Source organism: Taeniopygia guttata, chromosome 2, assembly GCF_048771995.1.
Source record: "Taeniopygia guttata chromosome 2, bTaeGut7.mat, whole genome shotgun sequence".
NCBI classification, from domain to species: Eukaryota; Metazoa; Chordata; class Aves; order Passeriformes; family Estrildidae; genus Taeniopygia; species Taeniopygia guttata.
The window spans coordinates 130899212-130918618 of NC_133026.1; the positions used below are offsets into that span (position 1 = coordinate 130899212).

General features: G+C 36.6%; 1 protein-coding gene across 5 annotated transcripts in view; it reads right to left on the reverse strand.

Annotated features, from left to right (window-relative positions):
- The window catches only part of RNF19A (ring finger protein 19A, RBR E3 ubiquitin protein ligase), a 57183-nt gene that overhangs the window by 35337 nt on the left and 2439 nt on the right, over positions 1-19407 (reverse strand). For 2 of the 5 annotated variants that reach the window (XM_030266499.4, XM_030266500.4), the window contains exon 2: positions 18649-18802. The gene's annotated coding sequence lies outside the window, so the exon portion shown is untranslated. Of the gene's footprint in view, positions 1-972; positions 1115-1365; positions 1416-18648; positions 18803-19407 lie in introns of all 5 variants that reach the window. The other 3 variants (XM_030266501.4, XM_030266503.4, XM_030266504.4) reach the window with 3 other exon arrangements.

The following is a 19407-nucleotide window of genomic DNA, read 5'->3' on the forward strand; positions in this document are numbered from 1 at the left end:
GAAACATTTAAATCAGATAATTTTAACTTAGGCAAGGTGATAAAACAGGAGCTTTATGATTTAATAGTTCTTTAGAAGCTTAAATCTATGAGTGAAAACAGCAAATAAATTCTATTCTGCAAAATTACAGTTTCTTTAACATTTCTCGTATACTGTCTATGTTATTGAGCAGAGCTTATTCTATTTTCTAAACAATTAGTCAACATTGCACTAAAAAAAAACTGCAACAGAAAAGTTATTCAGAAATTAATTTGGAAGTTCTTTTAGCTGTCTGTCATTCACTTCTTTCGTGCTCACATCTTTTAGGATTACGAACAAAAGTATTTGTAACAATTCACTTTCTGTCCTTATTTCTGACCTTTCTGATTTGCAATCCCACTGTTCACCACTCATCCTCAAATAATTCCAGGGACAGAAAATTATCAAATACTGTATGAAAGAACATAAATGATTCCTCACACTCTTCAAGCTGTGAGCAACTATGGAAGTACTCTGCTGCAGTTTTAGATGTGTTATTAAAGAACCCTCCTCTGAAGAGCAAATCTGTTGTCACCTTCCAGTTATCACAGTGGTACAACTGTGAGAGTCGTGTGATGGAACTTAAGGAAGCTGAAAGGCTAAGGCACATTTAAAAGGATTCAAACATCAGTACAGACAGAGCTTATGAATGATAAATGAAAATAAACTAGAAGAACAATCTGCCAGGTCAAATCACATGGCACAACACTATGTCCGAAAAGGGATTCTTACAGTTCACAAGACTTATGTTATTTACTTATACCAGCAAGCTTTAACCTAAAATTAAATGTATGCTGAGTAAAGACATTTTAAATACCTGCTGGTCAGGCTGACTGTTCCTTTCTGGGAAGATAATGGTTACACTAAAACACACCATTTGTTTAAATTTCAGTTTTGATATAACTGAGGTAGGTTATATCTGTCCACACTTCCCCATTAGAGAAGTTACAGCACCTTCAGCTCCATTTGTGGTTTTTCAATGGAAGAGCAAAACAATACTAAAACTTCACAGGTTTTCCTGTCTTGGTCCCTCTCCTTTCTCTCCAAATGTCCAGTAACACAGTAGTCTCTGAAGCCACAATCCTAGAAGACTGTTCTGCTGAGACAGAAGGGGAGAGAATAAAAATGAGAAAGAGAAAAGAAAGATGAAATGTGTGGAGTGAAAGTCAACCTACCATAGAAAGCAGAATTCACATGTAGATGCAGTATTGTTTGTTCACTAATCTGACCTCACCTCAAATTACTGAGAAGGCAAAGAGGGGGAGGATGTGACACAAATTGTTCTCAGGACAGTAAGAGAAAACCCACAAGTATATAGAAAATGCCCTTGCCTTATCAGGTACTTACTGGTGTAGAGTAATTGCGTAAGTGACATCTACGCCTCCCTGAAGTTTGCCCTGATAACAAAGAAGGAAATTAATATAAAAGTTTGGATCATGTTTATGTTTCAGCATTTCTGACAACTCCGGTTTCTAATTTTACTTTCTACCTTACTAAAAACACCTCTTCTGATTGTTTCATGTTTGTCTACAGTATCAAGATCCACCAAAAAAACTGAGCTGCCAAGTCTTTTTTTAGCAACAAGGACAACAAAATCATTGTGTTAAACGACTTTTTCATACAGAACTGTTTCCTGTAGTGTACTTAATACTAGTACATAAAAGTTCTACACAGCCATGCCATACCTGGCAAAAACAAGTGAAAACAATTGTCATTACACCACTGCTAATGTGATCATAGAAGACAAAATCTTACCCTCTTTCTGACCTCCGGGAAGTCCTTTCCCCAATAAATAATCTGCTTGTTACACACTATATTATCAAATACTCTTCAGGTAACAGAGGCACAGAAAGCTACACTAAGAACTATGAGGACATTTAATATTGCACACCCAAGTGCTCAAAAATTAAGGATTCCAGAAAGCAAGCTGTCCATAAAAATTAAATTCAGCATTCCTGCAACCAGCCAATTGACAGTGCAGCTGGTGTACTGGAAGGCAATGCAAATTTTGGTCCCGTTTCAGCACCTGTGATGGCTGGCTGTGATATCTGATCCTTGTCACCATTTCCAGGGACATCAGGACATCTCTTCCCCTATCCACAACAAAGATCCAACTACCAGGACAGGTAGACACAAATTAAGTAGGGCCAAGTTGCTTCACACCCAAGCAGTAAGAAGTATACATCAGATATATATCAGCTGCAATAAGAGAAGCTGGAAGACCTCTGCAAAATGCCACTTAGTGCTCTAGCAGTCATTTCCAGGCCTTGGGGAGATCCTAAAGGCTGTGCCCAGCTTCTGAACTTCCTGAAGAATCACAAAGACATACTGATTTTTCTGGAGTGGCCTCATTCCAGCAACAGCTTTTTCTCATTTCCATACTAAATGAGGCTCCATATCTACATGTTGTATATTTTTTGCTTTATAACAACATTATACAACACTGAATTCACAAATACCACACAAATCCTTAAGATATTTTTACCAGACTAAAGGCTTCAAAATCATTAGCAAATCAATCTTCAAAGCAGTCCTGTGAAACCTTCACAGAAATTCTGCAATGGAAGATTATTTTCCAAATTTGCAAAATGGGAAACAAACACCAAAGCTAATGCTGTCACCTGAAATGAGATTCTGATATTGTGGGCTGCCAAAGTTCCAAGGTGGTTTTGCACCAATATAGGACTGTATAGGTCCAAAACTTAGACTGGGCACTGACAGCACTGACCTGCTGATCAACACCTGAAAGTCTGAAGATGGGCATGTAAGAAAACACCTAACTATTCTATAAGGGCTTTGCCCAACACTACAAACACTCTACAAATAAGGTGCCACAGACTCCTTCTTCTAGCATTCATTATATTAAGTTTATATTCCAGCACACTCCAAATAATGTGGCTGTTGTCAAACGATTTAAACAGCAGTAGTATCTTTTCCATTGTCAGGGCACAAGAATGTTCTCTTACACAAATTTTCTGCAATTTAATAATTTGCAGACACCAAGTGACAAGACTTAGCTAGCATTAACTATAATTAGTTTCTCTTTGAAACTTCTATCCCGGTGACAGATTTGATTAACACTGGCCAATGGGTTTCTCAAGAGCGCAACAAACCTGGAAGAATGCCTTCTCTCAAGGACACTACAGTCTGCTACAGGGTGTTTTGAACCAGAGGTTCTGGAATACATCTCAAAGGAAGAACCCTGTGAAATAAACCCATGCTGCTGCAACAGCAGATGCAGGTGGCAGCTGAGAGGGCATGGCAAAACTTCATTTAAACTTTTCCATCCCTCCTTCCCAGATGTTGGTCAATAATTAGCAGGAGTTAGGGACTTGTAAACAGTCTCTCCTTTTATAATCTTCTTTTGCAGGTGCTCTAGTTTGAGAGCAAAAATGTGAAATAGGGACAGCTGTCATAAAAAGGGAGATTTGGTTTAAAACCAGCTGTTTCAGTCTACATCACCCTCAGTTCCTTCATGCAACCTTTTCTTCCTACTCTTCCTCACTTACTCTTTTTCCTTCTACCTCTTCTGTTGCCTCTACCCATGACGTTTTCCTGTACTTCCTTTGAACTGAAGGTAGACAGCTCACACTTTGTCTCAAGCTTCTCATCCTGACAGAATCAAGAGCAGAAAGATCCACTCCCCCTTCTCACTTGGGTCTCTCATCATTGACTTGATGCCCAGCAGCTGTGATACAAAATTTAAGTCCCTCACCACTTGCTAAAATGGCTGAAAATGTGTGGCTGCATGTGAAATGTTCAGAATTTTGGTGCCACAGCAATCCGTCTTTCAAGAAAATGCTCAGAAACACTTTCTAAAAATTTGGTATTCCTTGCAAGTTTTCACAGAGATAAAATAAAGATGGAGCAAGGCTTCTCTAAGAAAATAAAAGCAAAAGAAAATGAAAAAAAAAACCCCAACCTCTGATCCAAAATAGACATTATAACATTCTCAGAGCAGTTGCTCTACATTCTTAAACATTAAGAAACCTTTCCTCTGGATTCTCAGAAACAGTATTTTATGGGTTTTTTTTTTGCTTTAGACCAACTACATTTTGAATGAAGTATAACCAAAAACCTGAATGCCTGGTTTTGTAATATGAAGTATTAATCTTACTTATATAAGAGACTGTTCTAAGTATTGTATACACAATACTTGGAGCTTCTAACAAACTCCTAAAAAGAGGAATTCTTTGAAGATTACTTGATGTAGCAGCCCCAGTCCAAATGAATACCTACCAAGACTATTTCCCTTCTATCATACACTTATCACATGTGTAAGTGCATTTATTTAGTATCTAGCATAAATTCTAAAAACAAAGCATGAAGGGAAAGAAGGCATCACTCATTTTACAGACAGATGTTTGAAGCAGCCAGATAATGTGACTTGCCAAAGTCTCACAGAGGCAATGCACAGAAAAGGTGATGATGGGCAGAGAACATGTCTTACCTCACAGCCAGACTGGGACCTCCTCTGTCTAAGCTGCTAAGCATTAAGCCACAGTATCTCCACAACTTGTTCTCATTTGCTTGTACTCTAATACAGGTAGCACACCAGTCCACTCATCACCATGGGCTGTCCTCAAAAACATTTAGAAATCCCACCACCATTTGGAACAGAAACAAAGCATGTTTTTTGATCCTTCATACATAACTCCATCATCTGGCCCAAATACCCAGAGTCTGAGTCAGTACAAACAACTGTTTCTTCCTTTTATCTCCCGCTCATTTCACAGTACAATATCCTCCACAGGACTGACATCACTGGAGAAAGACCCTTTACATTTTCCTTTGCTTGGAAAAATACATGGTCTGTAATGGCAGCCTGGAGGTATTTAATGCCATTCAACAGTATACCTTTCTCATCCTTGAAGAGAAGACATATGTATCTAGAAAGAAAGATAAACACTTGATAAAAACCAGACAAAAACAATTTCAAAGAATGTAATGTATTGACTCTGTAAATTATAACAGGAAAATGTGGATACCTTTAGAAGGAAAGGTTATGATAAAATTACTTCAAAAGCTTAAAGGCCTTGGTTTGTTTCTCCAAAATGAAGCAATCTTCCCTAACCAAGAAATAAATATGTGAAAGGCCAAGCCAGCTATATTATCACTCAAACTAATCCAGAAAAATAAGTTCTAAAAAGATTTCAATAATACACTAATCTAATCCCCAATTTTATTTAAAAAAAGCTATTCAAGCAATTACATAATTTGATTATATTTTGTAATAGAAACTGCAAACTTCCAACTGTCTACTAATTTATAAATTTGCAAATTACAGAATAAACTACATCATGCTAAAAAAAGTCTGTTGGAAGTGCTCAGGCTCTTGATTGAAAGAGAGCATATGTAGCTTTTGTCTAAGACATATTCTTTCAATAGGAAGAGGCCAATCTATATTTTTAAAGGCCAATCTATATTTTACTCAAATATAAATCATACGAGAATGTATTAAAATGTTACCATTTTAATACATTTCAAGCTATCAGTAGACATGAGAAAACACATGCTGTTATTTAGAATAAATCTGCATTCCCACCTACTCTCCAAGTTCACCAGAACGTAGCAAGTCGCTCCCAATTTTATGAGTTCAGGATCCTGTCTGCAGCCTATGTAAGACTCCATTGTGCAAATGACAGGTGCAAGAAATTTTCTATTGGTCCCAGGCCCTAAACACAACTTGTCAGAGTGGTTTCAGATTCAAAAAGTACACTTATCTCCCAGCCAGTATGTTCTAGTACCTTCTATACTGCCATCCATATAAGTATCAAATCTGTCTCAGCACTGTGAATACCCAAGAAAATCTACCACAATGAGCACAACAGCCTAATAAAACACAGGTCAAAAAACTGATCCTTCAAAAATCAGTATTTAATTTGCTACTAATCCAACTGAATATATTCTTGTTCTCACACTATAATATGAGGACAGAAGTTCTAACTTATCCTCATCTTTCTTATATCAGAACTGAATTTCTACCTAGAAAGATGTGAAGCCTTGGAACAGCAGTGTTAGCCAGGGAAGCAAGTACATGACCAGAGGCTGACAGAGGGAAGTGCTGATCACAGATCTCTGCATCATTTACAGCCACACACAGCCACCTCTAATACAGTGAATTACATATTTTCTAGATTTACAAACAAAAAGTTGGAGAATACTTGTTTCTCCTTTTGTCAGTGGTTAGAAAACCAGGAAATTAATCAGGTTGAAATAATAAATCTTCAGAAGAAACACCATGAAATTGTTTGATCATACATAAGATTCATTATTTTTTAAAGTGACGGGAACTTCAACAGACAAACTGATCTAAAAATCATAGTTTTAACAGATAGTAGAGTAACTATGGATTGTTCAGAAAAGGAAAACAGATTTGGGTCTTCTTTTTCTTTATATTATGTCATATCACAGGTGTCTTTCTGATGCATCATGATCCACATCCAAGTTCACTGACTGATGGAACACCAGCCAAGATAAGAAAGATGGAGGGCTGCCAAACAAGCATCAGTGCCAAATTACAGTGAACCCTTCATTTTCTTTCCAGCTTTGCCACACAAGAGGCTTTATTTCCAACAACTCTGGGCCTCCATTTTATACATACGTTGTTGATAATGCATTTACATTTCACTAGGACTTCCTTCAATGAACTGTGAGAAGTAACATACAATGACACCAGCAAGTTCTGAAATCACTTTCCCATGCAAATCCAAAATCCTGTCATCCCTGAACACCATTTCTTCTGGTCTGTTCCATCTGTTATTTAAGAAGAGTGAAAAATAACCATGTCAAGAAAAAAAAAAAAAAAAAAAGAGAAGCTAGCTATTCAAGAGAAATCCTTTCCACAAAAAATTAAAATGGTAGTCAATGGCCAGATTATTTTGATTCATAATGTCACATGCATTTTAAGACAGTTGTCTAATTGCATATACAAAAGAACAACAGAACCAGGCTATAACCCCAACTAGAGACCACACTAATCACTTGAATTTCAAATTTGCACCAGAATATTCTCCCTGCCCCACAGCCCTACCAGTCAAAACTAATCCATGGGGGAAGAAAATTAACAAAATTGAATCCTGAGCAGGCACAGTTTTTGTCTTAATAATAAATTTTATGGCAAATTGACATCACATTTTTTTCTCATTTGTGAAGCATTATTAAAGGTGGGATAGAATCACCCTGGAACACGCTGGATGTCTTTCAGCTGACACTGATTTAGTCCGAGGCTGCCAAGTTTTCACCAGCCACCCAGTGGGGTCAGAAATGAACTTGTCTCTCCAAACCAACATATAATTCATGTCCTTACCTAGTCTGGGCTGAGGAAGCAACTTGGTTTCAGATTGGTGTAATTTTAAAAGTGGAGGGGAAATTTGAGCTCCTGTCAATCACTTTATCAGCTACTGAAAAAAAGGAATATAGCAGGAGCACTGAGCACTTGGATCCTCTGCATATCACTAAACTTTCTTTGGTTTTCCTCTACAGAACAGGGTAAAATAACTCGCTCTTATCTCCATATTCCCTTCTCATTATGCGAAACATCTAGTCCACACATTTTATCAAATTAATTAAATTTTTAAGGAATCTAATAATGTAACACCAATCCAGTTATTCAAAAGAATTATTTTTATTACAAATCTTATTTTTCCTCATTATTTTAAATGCCTCAGAAATATAACAATTAGCTATAAAATAGTCCGCAATCACAACTGGCAAGAAGGAGAATTTTTAAACTGATGCCTTGGATTTCAAATGTTCTAGTAACTCAGAGTATGCCTTTTAAAAAAAAGAGTATTAGCCTACAATTTTTGCTGAGGAACAAGCTAGTTAGAAGTGTTAAACCACACAGATAACCTTGAAGTTAAAATTTTCTGGCCATATAAACGTGCATTAGTATCTCAGTTTTCCAACAGATGTGTTGGTTTTTATTTTTAATATTTCCAAAAATACCAAATACATGATGGAAAGCAATATACTATATTACAATGTAACTGTTTCTAACCAATAAACAAGCTGGTGAATAAAAGCTTCCTTAAAAAATAAAGTAGTTTTATTTTACTAAATCAAAGTACAATCTCATCTAGCTGTGACAAAGATTTCTTGTGCCAAATGATTTCAAAATTTTGATACAAATATTTAGTATTATGCCCTGAATAAAGGTAAGAGGAAGTCAGCCTAATTATTGAGCCAGTAAGAACATTAAATTTATAAAACATAACCCTTGTATTTGTATGTAGTTCACACCTGCTCTGGCTTGTCAACAAGAATAAAATATTTCACCAATCACGGACTTCATAAATATTTCTCCAAAGCAACCAGAAAGTTTCCATCTAATACATCTGACCTAGTCAAAATCTTGGAAATTACATTATTTCCAAGAGATTGCTGAAAGCACTTCAATAGAGAGCATAATATAAGGGGAAAAAACTTTAATAAAAAGTTGTGATAACAGACCAAAGCAAACAAAAAGCATAATGTCTTTTGAAAATGCTGAACACACACTTATACAGACTCAGCAAGAATATTAAACACATGGCACCCCAGGAGAACGTGGGGAAGTGGTCCTCACAGGTCAGATCTGCAGAAGAAATGAACTGGCAGTGAAACCTAAACATGACAGAATTTCAGGTGCATTCAATACTGTAGCTGTAGTAAGAAAAATGAAAACAAAAGGGAGTCCAACAATTTTGCACATTTGTGTGCATTTGAAAATCAAGTATCTGCAGACATCCTAAATAAACAACCTTTGCCAGTAAAAACTATTATATTTTAATTATATTCTTTAAGAAATATCCTGGTTAAGCAAAGCATAAGATAGATGCTATCTAGTCTGGTTTTGGGATACTCTAGGTAAGAAGTCACTAAAGAAGAAAAAACACTGCCCTGCAGTACCACTACAAAAAAAAAAAAAAAAAAATTATCTGTATTGCCTCTTTCAACCAGGGAGCTCATCTCCATAGAAAACTTTTCTATTTACACCACTATAATAAAGACATGAAATATTAGAATAAGCCCAGTAAAACTTTTCCAACACAAATTCACAGAATCAGTTATGTTGGAAAAGACCTGAAATCACTGAGTCCAAGTGTTAACCTAACACTGCTAAGTCTACCACGAAATCACGTCCCTAATATAATCTAATTTGAGGTGTTCAACAGTAATCGTTCTTTTGCTATGAAAGACTCAAGATGAAAATCCCTCCAGATTTATACATACAAATAAAAAATGTAAGATGGGAAGGTATATTTGGTTTTTATTTATTTAAGAAAGGAAAGTTGTTTCACTTTTGAAAGAAGTACTTTGAAGTCAGGAGCTTCACTGTTTACTTGAAACCATTTATTTCCTCCTATAGTTCCAAAGAAAAACATTACACAAATACATTAGAGGAAGCAGGTGCAAAATTGCATTGAAAAGCTATTTAAACTTCTGAGAAACAAACCTGATGTCAGCATAGGAGATCTTTTAAGCATTTCCTTATGTCACCTGCTAGAACATATAATTTAATATTTATCTTGCTGCTTTATTAAAAGAAAGCAACCACAGGATATTATTTCACAGTACTAGCAAGCCATGCAAGCTCTGTGCCCCTAAGCATAAAATAAAATTATCACAGTGACAAGAAAACACCAATGTCACTTCAAGCTGTAAATATATGAAGAAAATGCTGAGGATTTCAAAATAATGGTGTAAAATACCAACAGGACATGATAGTTCAAACCAACAAACTAGCAACACAAAACCCCCTTTAAGCTAGGTTGCATAATTCCATGAGATACTACATTGCTTGTTTTCAATGTGCTTTCAGTTTTAGTTCAAACATACTTCTTGTTTTATAGATCAGTTATCACTGAAGTTACAGTAACATCTGGACTTGTTTTAGACTAATTAAGCTCAATATAGCTTTAAGAAATGTATTTCAGCAGGAAAAACTACATTTACAAAATTCTATTAATGTGCAATTAGGCAGCTTGCAGGTTTTTTGTATTTTAACATAATTTCTTCCAGCAATGCACGAAGCAACTCCATGTGGACAGAGACACAGCAGATCAATGTGAATGTAGGTAGATATGGATGCATTTTAAAATACTAAAATATTTAAATACTAAAGAGAATACACCTTTTCCAATATACAGAGCAAGAGGCACTCAGTTTCAGATCCCACAGAAGCAGCCCCCACTGAATTAGCTTCAGAGGGTTAAATTAGTACAAGCAGCGGCCCATGCTGTCTCTTGTTGTAGGTTAACCCACCCTGAAGCACGAATTCAGAACAGGACCACCCTTCACTCTTCAGAGCGAGGTCAGGCATTTGGTTTAAACTGCCTGTAACAGAGTTTTCAGCTAAATCTTTGTAACTTTATAGGAGCAGGGACACTCATTGCATTATATAAATGGACATAGGTTAGTAAATTCCAAGAGAAAGTAATTAATTAATAGAAGGTGGTAACAAGTGGTTATATTTTAAATCACTGTGGCTATTTGCTAAATTAACAATGTCCTTCTGCTTGCAGCCAAGTTTCCAAACTAGCTTATACACTAACTCCCAGAAGGCAATCATTTACCAAAACTCACTCTATAGGGGCTGGATACCAGCAGCACACAAAAGACTACAGCAGTCCTACAAAAAGCAGCAGCAGGCTTGTAAAGCAAGGATGGATACAGCACCTCATGGTTAAACAGCAGATGTTATGGGGGAGGAGAATGCAAGCACAGAGTCAGATTAAGTCCAATTGGAAAAATACAACCATGCTACTGAAAACAGAAAATAAAGTAGTAAGTTAAACTCACTGTGAGTCACCTCATTTTTAGAGTTTAGCAAGTAATTTACTTCAAAAGACAGTACTTTCTTGTTAAAAGAAAGGCTAGTTATTATTATGACTGCCTGACACTTCCCACTCCAACATCCTATTTTCCAACCTGCTTAGAAGCTTCGCAAGGAAACTGGGATGAAAGTAATACACTAGAATCTTCTTTAGCACTTTTATTTCAACCAAATACTTACGACAATAACAAAAAACCACCGCAGCTCAAAAAACCACAACAATCTAATGGAAAAAATTATCCTAGAAGAGAAAATAAATCAAAAGTTTGCAGTATTTTCTCTGGAAATGTTCAACACTAGCACACTTTGAAGCTGGAATTTGAATTCCAGCCTGTAGAACTTGGATGTACATTTTATCATCCTTCCAGTAATGTGAATAAATCCCCACTTGCAAGTTTTTGGGAATATGAGAAAAAGATACCCAGTCTCCAGCAAATAGCATATATTTTTTCTGCTAATATCTCTACTAAACTTGATCCAGCCTGGAACTGAATAGAATCTTCTTTTCACTTCCAGGTGAACATGATGCCTCGATCAAATACCAGGAAATAAAGGTAGGAAGCTGACTTGTGCTTTCCAACATCCAACTAATAAGAGGCAGCAACGTATAAGAAACTTCAACAAAATGTGGAGGGGGTGGGATTTCAACCTAAACAGTCTTGCAATTTTAACAAGAGTCAAAATGGTGGCTGCCAGAAAGGCAGAAACCTGCACCGAAATGGGATGGTTGAACAGTAACTCCATCAGAGCATGCTAAAGAGAAAATTGTAAGAAAAAAAGGGGACTGCAAAGTGAGGAAACCAACAGTGTTGTTTGGGGAAGTAATCTGTGACCTTTAGCACAAGTAATAAGAGATTATACATGAGAAACAGAATGGACTGGCTGATCACAAACACTAGAGGAAAACAAGCCAATGACGGCAAGAAAGATTCTACAGAGTAGTTGAACAGGACACAGAAAGGGAAAGCATCTCCAAATCAAAGGAGAGAAAACATAAAGACATCAGATTAGGTATTGAAAAGGATATGATTTTAGATCAGCTAAGGTATCATCCTAACAAAAATCTTACTGGCTAAATATGAACAGAATTGCATAAAACACTGTTAATGATGCAGAAAGTAAAAGTTACCTTCCTGGTGACAATGAAAAAGCAGCAAAAGCAGCTTGTACCACCAAAGCAAACCTTCCTCCATTGCCCATCCTTTACAGTCAAAGACAGACGTAAAACACTCTACACAAGCATGTGGATCATACTGTCTCAGGTCAATCCCTATAAAGCACAACACAGTATTATTAAGCACTACTAGCTCAAACAGCAGCAGTTTGCCTAGTGAGTAACTTCCAAACCTCCTGATATGACTTCAGTTATTATTTTTAACGGATAGAAAACAACACACAAACTACATTAGAAATAACTCTCTCTACTTGATGAAGTTACATTTGGAAATGATCGCTGAAGCACGTTATGACAGTTTAACTGCATGGCTTTTATCCCCTCCCCCCAGTAATAGCTCTGCCTGGTACACACTTATCAAGTCACTGGTTAGGATTTTGTTTATCCTTACTCATTGTGCCCCCCCATAAAAATAAATAAATAAACAAACTAATAACTACAGCATAATGCTACATTGAAAGCAGAAATTAATTTCCCCGTCAGTCATTGCAGAGCACCAATATGTCAGACTCATATTGCTGAAACAGTCAAAACCATACTCATTCCAGTGAAGTAACATGGTTATTATCCCTGTTAACAGATACAATATTAGAATATGATTATGGATTAATTTATTTACCACCTCAGATGACTGACCTGAGATAGCCTAAATGAAACTAAGTTCTAAGTTCTTGGGCATGTTACACAGTAAATATGACAACCTGCAGTATCAATAGTGTACACACATCCCCACCCCGACCAAACACAGCCAAGATTCAGATTTCTATTTCAGACAAGATACAAATCATTTTTGCTCTATTTGCATTATATCTCTTATTCAATGGGAATAATTGCCCTAGAGACTAGGTTTACTTCTGCTCAAAGTAGATGGATGTCCCAGTAGAGACAGCGAGTGTATTCTGAATAATGCTTCTGCAGGGGGGGGAAATAAAAAAAAAACACAGCTGTATAATTAAGAACAGTAACTTAATAAAGGTAGGCACAAATGAAAATCCAGCTATGGCTGCTTCTTCAACTTTAATTCTGGCCTTTCTTAACATTTGAGAGTTTTACCTGAAACCTTAAAATCACAATTAATTGCGTGCAGTGGCAGAAACAGTTTCATTTTTCATCTACATGTGCAATCCTTCACATTTCAAAGCCCAACCAAAACAGTCATGTAATTGCTGCAGAAGGCATACCTTGGCCTTTCTAGTATTTCTAGCGCACTCATTATCATGGTTTCTGAGAAACAGTTAAACTACCAGCATCCTAAAGCTATTTTCCCTGTCTTTACAATAGACAGAGTTCTTGCATTCTATACACAATGAAAACCTGAGCCATTATTTACCTACAAAATACCTAATATTCATCCTGCAAAACAGTGTAAATTAAAGTTACTCCAAATAGGTACTGACTTCAATAATACATACTCAAAACTATACTCCAGTCAACTGTTTTTATGACCTAACACTTGTGATAATGAAGTTAAATCTAATAAAACCCCTTTTTTGAAGGAAAATCAGATAATCAAAACAAGACTTCATCACCTAGTACTCCAAAATCACCCATAACCAGGTACTAATCTATAGTAACATTGTACAAAGCACCCTATTTCAGGGAAGAACTTTAAAGGTGAATAGTTCTAACTTCAAAAGGACTGTATTTTACAGAGAGTTTCACTACCTACAGGGTGTTTTTAAAGATGAAAGCATCAATCTACCCAAGGCTTCCCCTGAAGTTTTGCATTTCTGTTCACTGTACTGCCAACTGGAAGCTCCTTCCTTTTGGGATTCTAATTTATTCTCTCGCTGAATGATTTTTAGCACAATAAACTATTAATCTGCATACTTAGAGGTGCATTTTCACCATTTCATAAGAAATACCGACCATATCAAATATTCTTTATTACCAATTTTTTTTTATTATTTTTATCCACCAGAGAGAAACAAAAGCAAACTTACAGATAGCTTAAGAGAATCCATCCCACAAATGCAGCATATTGTGGCTTTTACATTAATTGCATTAATTGTGCATATGTAATTTTCCATAAAGTGGTTTTAAAAAGCAAAGTGCAAAGATCCCCAGAGCTTGTGAAAAATAATTTAGGTTGCAACAAAAATACGAAAATATTTTCGTATTTTTATTAACAAATAAAAAAGTATTTGTTACCCTTAAAACAGAAAGGTAATACTGTATGACTTCTGAGATAAGAAAAAGGATATGACTGTACAGCCCTAAAAAAAACCCCAGCAATATTTCACACCTCAGAAACAAAACAGAAAAAAGGAGTAATGAAAACAAAACCATGTCACTGTCTTCATGTTTTACTCAATCAACAGTTCTTGGTCTAGATCCAGCCAAGATATTATGCTGATTAGGACAGGGTGTAGGAGGTAGGAAGAAACCATTTGCACTGCTTACTGCATTAAAGAAAAAGCTGTAGCATTGCTGGGCAGGACTAAACAGGATGCTTTTATTTCTTAACCCATTCCCCGGTAAAAACACCTCCTGCAAAGCTTAAACTTATCTTTTGCTATTGAATTAATCTGGCACATCCTATACCTTATCTACTAAATAAATTAAACACTGAAAACAGGGAAGTTTGTTCTTTCTTTCCCAGACATGCAGGCAGCATGAAATCCTAATAATCTAAATTCTTGCCAAGCAGGATATTTCTCTTTTTTTATCCTTGTTCTCTTTTCATGAGTTAGTTAATCCATTACCTAATTTATCGTGGAATCATCTTTAATTGTTAATAATGGAAAGACTGGGACTCCTGTGCTGAGTTTACGAGCTCTCTTCTATTCTTGCCCTGGCCGAATTTCTGCCTGGTGTCAGGTCACAGAAGGTGAAGTCTACTTTTCTGCAGCTATGCACAACTACCACAGACAAAGGCCAAACAAAGCACACTGGCACATAAAGAGAAGAAAGTGCAATAGCAAATAGGAACAGGAAGGTGAAGTAAGAGAGGAGATTAAAAAACCCCAAACTAGTCACATAGGAACTTTAGGAGGAAAATACTTTTGGTCATTAGGCACTAAAACCTCTCAATCAAAATGCAGATGGCTTAAAATCATGGTGGTGTGAAATGAAGAGCAGCATGCACAACAGCTTTTTAGGTTTCCCCTCTATGTTGTCCCACAGATAAACTGACTGTAAAATCTCACACTTCAGTAAAGCAACAGCCTGGCTTCACACATTATAAGCACTGTCATTCCCTTCACTCAAAAAGGAGCTAGAAGTTTGATGCCTCCATCTCTGACCCTGAGTAAAAGGGCTCCTGGCCTCCTAAAATGTTTTTCACAGTATCATATAAAGGAATGCTTAGCTTCTTCTTTTGAAAAAAGCAAAGTCAAACAAAAAGTAAGTATCAGGTGCACCTTCACAGGTAAAATGAAAGTGAAAAGGTAGCTGCTTGTCTCAGTAAACTGAAGCAAGGTCTTTAACACAGAAAAAAAAAGGTAATTTAAAATGCTTTATTCTGTTTATATTTGATTTAATAGTATAGTAGAACACAAAATCAGAGCACCTCCATTAGGACACGCAGTGGAGAACACTTTGATAAAAGTTATTTTTCCAGTACACAATCTAAAAATAAAGTAACCTTGAACATGCTCTACCTTCCAGACACATTTCTTTGCATTGATCAATGTATTAGATTGCTTATCACAGAAACATGAAAGGCAGACTCAGATAGTTCCCAATGGCCGACCAGTAGAAAATGTTTGTTATCAGGCTTCAAATTTGCCAGTAGAATGATGTCACCACAATCCCTACTTATTCCCATGCAAATGTTCTTCCACTATCAGAAGTCTGAGGGACACCTGAAGTTCCCTATATAATGCATTTTGATATGAAGGAGAAAAGCCAAACAGTGTGTTGCAACAACCACTCTCTGTAAGCATCATCACTTATTATACACAGTTCCTGTACAGATGTTAATTTATACTCAATAAAACATTTACTGGGAAAGTCCTATTAGATCTTGATACAAGGAAGAGCTGCAACACTGAATACAGGCTTGGCATATGGCCCCAATTTGCAGGTCATAAAAAGCCTAAAGCACTCCTCAACTATCTAATTTACACAAAATAAAAGCCTTCTATTTCCTAAAAAAAAAAGTATAAATGTTTCTTCCTGAGATTGAATTCTGAATGGCTATGCTGCAGAAGATCTGCCAAAACATCCCTCTCCTTGTCCAGTTTCACAGAAATATACAGTCAGTTCTGAGCACCATGTACTTTGAGCAAAGGAAACAGATGAATGACGCATTTAGGCATGGCAACACCAACAGTCTTTTCCTCTGGAATGCAACTGTTATGGTGCTATGAAAGACTCTTATTTGTCTAAGAGCAGTTAACAAGGTTATTTTGTATAAATACTTCAAAATAAAAACAAGGCACAGCAGCACTAGTGCTGTGGTGCCATCATATCCAGAACACTAGCAGGCAGCACTGCCAAAGCCCCATGCCTCAACTAAAACCCTCAGCCCCACCTGAACCTCCGCTGTTCAGAAGATCCCCGAGGAGCTTTGCACTCCCTAAAAAACATTTCTTGAAAATATGTGCAAGATAAATTTGTCTTACACAGAAGTCGTACACAATGCACTAAACACTACAGCTGGAACAGTCTGACATATTAAGCATTTTAGGATAAAAATAAAACTTGATTACTTGATGTGGCTCACAGAGTTTGTTTTTATGTGAAAAATTTGATCATTAACCAAGAAACTTAAAAGTGGTAATTTTATTTACTAAGGATATGCAGCATCAGTGAAATACAATGAGAACAAAACAACATGATTCTTACTGCATGCAATTTCCCCAGAGTTAGTCCTTTTGCTGAAGCAGTTCTTCATCCACTAAATGGAACAACAGTAGGGGACAGCTAGGCGCTCCAATTTAGAGTAAGCTCTAATCTGCCTTATGGGAGCAACTAAAGGACCTATGGAAAAATGTTTGTTTAACAGTAATTTGTCTCAACTATAAATGGAAGCAGAACAGAACTGACATAGTCCCACAATGACAGTTTGTGCTGAACAATAACAGGATACTTGCATTAACAGAGTTGTGCTCTATTTAGGAAGCAAAAACAAGTGACAATACCAAACTCAATTGGTACAAACATTTATTTCTGCAAGATGCCCTTTGAATGTCTTGCTGAAGACATCATTAGGGGATATGCCAGCCTCTAAAGAGAGGAAGTTTTAATGCCTGAGGAAACACCTGTATGTATGAAACTTTAAGCTAATTTCATTAGGTCATTTTGCTAAGTTGCTCAAGGTTAAAATAACTCTTATATCAGCTTTCCAGACTGGTGCAGTATGTCTAGATGCAAAGTGAATCTCTGGAAACTCGCCCTTCAAAAAAACCCAAAAACCCACAACAACTATTCTCATTTCGTGTTTGGCTACAAGTCCAACAGGAGGCTACCAATTGCCCAGCAGGTGACTGACTTCAATCCACAGTTTAAAAGTGGGAACATCTACAGCAATCTTTCAATTACAAAAAAAGTAACCTAAAATGAAAGTACTCCTACTTTGTCTTGTTGCACGGATAAGCCCCAAGGGATGGTTAGTTCTTCTAAGTATGCTACAACATCAATGAAGGTAAAGCAAAACAGACACTCAAAGCCCTTCTCACTTGCCTTAATGATTCAAGACCTAAGGGTGGTATCACAAATGACATCTCACAGCTCACCTGTGGGGCTTTTCTTCCTTCTACAAATTCTACTTTGAAGAATTCAAAGACCATTCTAAAGCTGACATAAGACATGCTCACAACAGGAAGAAAACTTCTTGTAGAGCCCTGTAATATTCTAGTCCCACCCAACATTTACAGCTCTTGCTAGATTCCCATTGCTTTGGTTGGTCAGTACTGGCACTAAGAGGAAAAAAACCAGAAAAAGCAAGCAACCCCTGCCAGAGAAGGAGCAGCAACCAAAACCAAGGTAAAACACAATTATAAAGTGTTTGAGAATTGCCAGAAATGTACATGAAACAATCAAGATAACTGAAGAAAAGACTAAAGCACCTTATGACTCAGCTGAGTGAAAGCTCTTCCACAAAGTCTCTTTCCATCAACTAAACAATAAACTTGCAAAAAGATCTGCAATAATGAGGTGAACATTAGTTTACAGAAGTTTGGAAGAAATCTGTCAATCCATAAATACCAGCAATAGACTAAATACCTATTTATTATTACAATGCACCAAGAAATAAGTCTTTTAAGTGCCTGAAGAAATCTTCCGCTGAAATAATTCCTCAAGTGAATACTTAAATGGGAAGAGTGTAATTCTACTTGTATGTTTCTTTCTGGGTTAAAGTAGTGCACAACAGTATCTGAAGTGCAATCTATATAGAACACAAAAAGGTGTACGTTTTTCCTTAAAGATTATTTCATTGACGATTTAAAATACAAATTACTTGAAAGTAATTAAAATTAGAATAAAACAAGAATAACACATTCACTTCAGAGACTCATAAATAAAAGGAAGTCTCCTCTTGCAAAAAATAGGAGCATTAAAAAAACGCCAAACAACAGTTTTAAGAGATACTGATACAACCTCTTCCATATTCTTCCTACTGGGGGAAAAATGGTACATTGCAACACTAATAAAAAAAATCAGCTCTCTAAGATTGTGTGTAACTTTTTACCTTCTTGGTAGAAGTCTACCTCCAGGTGCAATTCACATGCTTTTAGCAGCAAGATCAACACCAGTCCCAGTGTCTTGAAGCTGTATTAGGTACACCGATTCATTCAGCTACACATCTTCCATCAGCTAACGCAGAAGGCACAATGGAAACATAGCTAAGAGAAACACAAGACAAAAATCTGAAATCAACTTCTTTATGAATAGGCCAGTGTTAAAATTAATACTTTTATTAATCATTCAAAGAGCTTTCCCTGACCTTCAGAAAGAATTGGACTGACTCACATCTCAGCTACAAACCAGAAATCACACTAGGAGTAGGACCCAAAACATGTATCCATCACTTACTTAATTCAGGTATTAAAATTATTCTGCTAGGCCAGTATATGATGTTTAGATACAATTCAGAAAAGAAATCACAAAGCTAATACGGATGTCTGACCATGGGCCAGAGTAAACTGACCCCATAATGGAGACCACCAGCTTGGCTAAAGGCCATCTGAGGACAGTGGTCCAGAGCACTACAGTTGTACTTCAGAGCTCAAAGATCTTTCTTAGTGGTTCCAAACTAGGATTCAGAAGTCCTATGAAAAGATTTACACATCCTATACTGTCATCCGGATGGTGTGTGTGTTGGATCATTGTAAGGAATACTTCAGTAAGACTAAGCACGGACCAAACACGCCCAGTAAATAGGGGAGAAAACCCTACTTACTGTACTAGTTAGGAAGAATCACCTACTCATCAAACAAATTTAATCTAA